This window comes from Meleagris gallopavo, chromosome 1 (assembly GCF_000146605.3).
Source record: "Meleagris gallopavo isolate NT-WF06-2002-E0010 breed Aviagen turkey brand Nicholas breeding stock chromosome 1, Turkey_5.1, whole genome shotgun sequence".
NCBI lineage: Eukaryota > Metazoa > Chordata > Aves > Galliformes > Phasianidae > Meleagris > Meleagris gallopavo.
Window position 1 is genome coordinate 88,334,366 of NC_015011.2, and position 3,990 is coordinate 88,338,355.

Consider the following 3,990-nt stretch of genomic DNA (forward strand, 5'->3'; position numbering starts at 1 on the left):
AAAAGGGATTTCAGTCAACTACAGTCCAAGCGCTATGAAATTTAACTCTTCATCACAAGCCATGTGTTTTACTCTTTCCTTGCAAAAGAACAGAACCAGTTGCTGCCTTCTGGGAAGCCATGGAGATCACAGTCCCCAGGCAAGTGACTTGCTCCCTGCATGTGTCCTTCAAGACTTGGTCTGTGTCACCAAAAAGGTTTTACGATATTGCTGTCCTGCAAAAACCACTTAAACATAGATCCCTACCAAGGGTACTGAAGAAGTTTCATACTCAATGTTAAAATGGTGATGAGGATAAGCAAACTATTTTCTGTATATATTCTGGAGGTTTAAGTTCTAGGAATTATTGCTATGGAATCAAAACTTAAACTGATAACAATTTTTCGGTTGAAGATCTAAAACCATTCACCACTACTGCTTCTAGATAGTCTATTAGATATTATGACTCCTGTAGCTATTTCTTTATTGCTAAATACGATAAAATACAAAGTTTAAGCTTGGCTCAATCCATTACAGCATTGTTCAGTAGAGTGAAAGCATTACAGACTTCCCTCTGGTCTTAGAACACAAATTTATGGAGAACATATTTAATTCCCATTTAAAATGTTGGATTTGGACAACTATGCAACAAGCAGAAGCCAAGAGTTTTATGCTATATTAGCATGACTGAGAAAGGACACCTGCAGAAGCAGCTAACGCATCTAGGCGCTCAAATGAGCACCAGCTTTCACTTTTAGGTAGGAGTTTGTTATTTGCATCAGGCTTGTCCAAATTTGTGGCCAGCATAGGAAACTGCCAAGGCCAAACATGGATGACACTCCTAAGCAGGGGAACAGAGTCCTCACAACTGACTTTTAACAAGTAGACTGAACTGCTTCTGCAGCACCGCCTTCATGTAATTTGCATGGAGACTTTTGCAACACTGTCAGTTTCAAGAAAGTAGTGAAAGAGTAAGTACATTAACAAGCTCTAATCACAGCGAGGGTCCCACTTGCACTACCAGTCATTAAAAGTCAATGAGGCTTTGATTTCACTTTAACACTATCTGGAGATGCATAATTTCCCTTTTCTTTTTTCTTTTTTTTTTTATCTTCCCTTCAATTCATTGTAGATTGAATGCCTCTGCCCCTGTGCACTGGTTTTGGCTGGGATGAAGTTAACTTTTTTCAAAGCAGCCTGTATGGTTCTGTGTTTTGAGTTTATGACTAAAGCAGTGTTGTTAACACAACGTTTTGGCTTTCACTGAGCAGTGCTTGCTGAATACTGAGGTTGTTTTTCCACCTTGCTCTCCCAGTGAGTAGACTGGGGGTGTGCAAGAAGCTGGGAGTGGACACAGCTGAACTGACCAGAGGGGTATCTCATCTCTCAAGGCATTATGCTCAACTTTAAAAGCTTGGAAAAAGTGGGGATGATTGTGATTTATGGCAAGTAATCATTTACATGTGCTGAGACCCTATTTTCTGGGAAGCAGCTAAACATCTATTTGCTGATGGGAAGTAGTGACTAAATTTCTTATTTGCTTTGCTTGCATATATCACCTATTGTATCACCTGCCTTTTATCTTCATCTATTAGTTTTTTCAATCTTGCTTTTCCTATTTTCTTTCCATCAACAACGTGTTGGGAGAAGTAGGGTGGTAGCAAGCAGCTGTGGAAATGTTGGTCAGGGTTAGCCTACTACATCTTAGAAAGTTCATGGCTGGACCTCACCCTTGAAAAAAACCAATCAATATCCCCATCATCATCAATATGCTATTTTCAGTATATTTTAGTAAACCAAAATAATCTGACTTAAAAACCAGAAGAACAGAAGTCTTCTTTCACATTCATGGCCAGGCCCTGCAAGGAAAATTAAGTTTGAAAAAACTTAAAGAGTTTATTGTCTGCTGATAGGTGTGAAAGCAAAACCCAGAAGAGTGGCTGTAATCCAAAATAGATTACTTTTTTTGTCAACAAATCATTCAGCTCTTCATGGGAAATTGTATCTTTCATACTGAATCCAAACCACTAATAAGCAAGAGTGACCAGCGTATGACATTTTGGTGTGTCCTTTGTAAAGTGAGTTTGATGACCTCATTCAACTTAAATGCTACTTAATTGTTGGAAGTCCTGTTGACTATTCCTATTCCCAGTCATGGGTTGATCCAGTTTTTAAAATGTCCTCTAGGCTTGCCTATAAATTGAAAATTCTTTGTGTAGGGATTTTATTGATACATAAGTCTGTTCTTATGCATATTCCAGCAGCAAACAGTATTATCTGAAGTCATTACTTTCGGTGCCACAGAAAAGCATAGAATTATAGATATTGTGGTGGCTTCACTCTGATGAGCAGGTCTTTTAAAATCAAGAAGTTTGATATTCAGAACCCCTAGATTCTAAGTGTCATGGCAGAGCTTCCAAATAGAAAAAGCTAATTAGGAACAGAAGTGCTAAGAGCTATAGATTTTTTCTTCAATAATAATAAATATAATAATAAATAAAATAATAAAAAAGAAATGGTCAAATCAGGAAATAGCTGGTCAACAAATAGTTGATTCATTTAGATTATAAGGGATTTCCACAAAGATAATATCTACTTATAAGCTCGCAAGTGTAATATCAGAAAGTCAAGAAGTAAAAATAGCAGAAAAGGAAGTTGGAAATGCGTAAGTTGTTTTGAAAGTAATGCCTCCTATTTATTTTCATGGTACAACAGATATGAAAGAACACAGTAACACTATTTGATGAAGCAAATTCTCAGCTATGAAACACTATTTTTTAATATAGAATCATCTTTAGCTATGTATTTTCACTAGTGATGAACAAGAGCCAGTGTGCTGAGCTCATAAAAATGTGCAGTAGCAGTGGTGACCCACTGTTTCACAACTGTTATTACAGCATTCCTGGAAGGAAAATATTGCCTGCACAGTCCAGCTTTCCTCAGCCTAAGCAGATGGAAATCAGCAGGTGCCAAATCCGGACAATACAATGGGTATGGTAGGACAGTACAGACCAGATTGACAGTGTGCTCCATTGTCTTCAAACTGGTACCTAGCATTATTGTGTTGCAAGAGAAACACTTATTCTCTGGCCCAAGTGTGGAATTTCAAGCCGTCAGCTTCGTCAGTATTGTGATGTAGTAGCCAGAGTTGATGGTTTGTGCAGGTTCCAGGAAAATTCAGAAGGATCACCCCTTTCCTAACCCAAAAGACAAGGCACAGTACTATACCAGCTGAGGGCTGTGTCTTGAACTTTTTCTTTGATGGAGAATTCATGTCACCACTCTATGGACTGCCATTTTGACTGTAGCTCATACTGGTGACACCACATCTTATCACCAATAAAGATGAGATTGAGAAAACTGACACCTTCAGCCTCATATTGGTTCAATAAGTCCTTACAAACTTGCATACAGTGTTCATTCTATTCCTGTGTGAGCACTCATGGGACTCACTTGGTGCAAACTTTGCAATATACCAGCATTGCCACCATCATTTCCAATACTTTGAAGCTGATATTCAGCTCCATGTTCGTAATCTGCCAATTTGTTTGGATGATCTGGTCGAGGCACTGTTCATTTTGTGGTGTGGCAGCTGTGCGTGACCCTCTAGAATGTGGCTTCTTTTGCCTTGCTGTCCCCACTGCTGAAACACACCACCTACCACCTCACTGTGCTCACATCCACTGTTTGGTCTCCATAAACATTCGGCACATGTCAATGGGTGTAATTTTTTCTGCATGGAGGAAACAGAATCACAGAATCACAGAATTGTAGGGGTTGGAAGGGATCTCTAGAGATCACTGAGACCAACCCCCCTGCCAAAGCAGGTTCCCTACACCAGGTCGCACAGGTAGGCGTCCAGGCGAGACTTGAATATCTCCAGAGAAGGAGACTCCACAACCTCCCTGGGCAGCCTGTTCCAGTGCTCCGTCACCCTCACCGTGAAGAAGTTCTTACGCACATTCGTGTGAAACTTCCTGTGCTGCAGCTTATGTCCATTTCCCCTCGTCC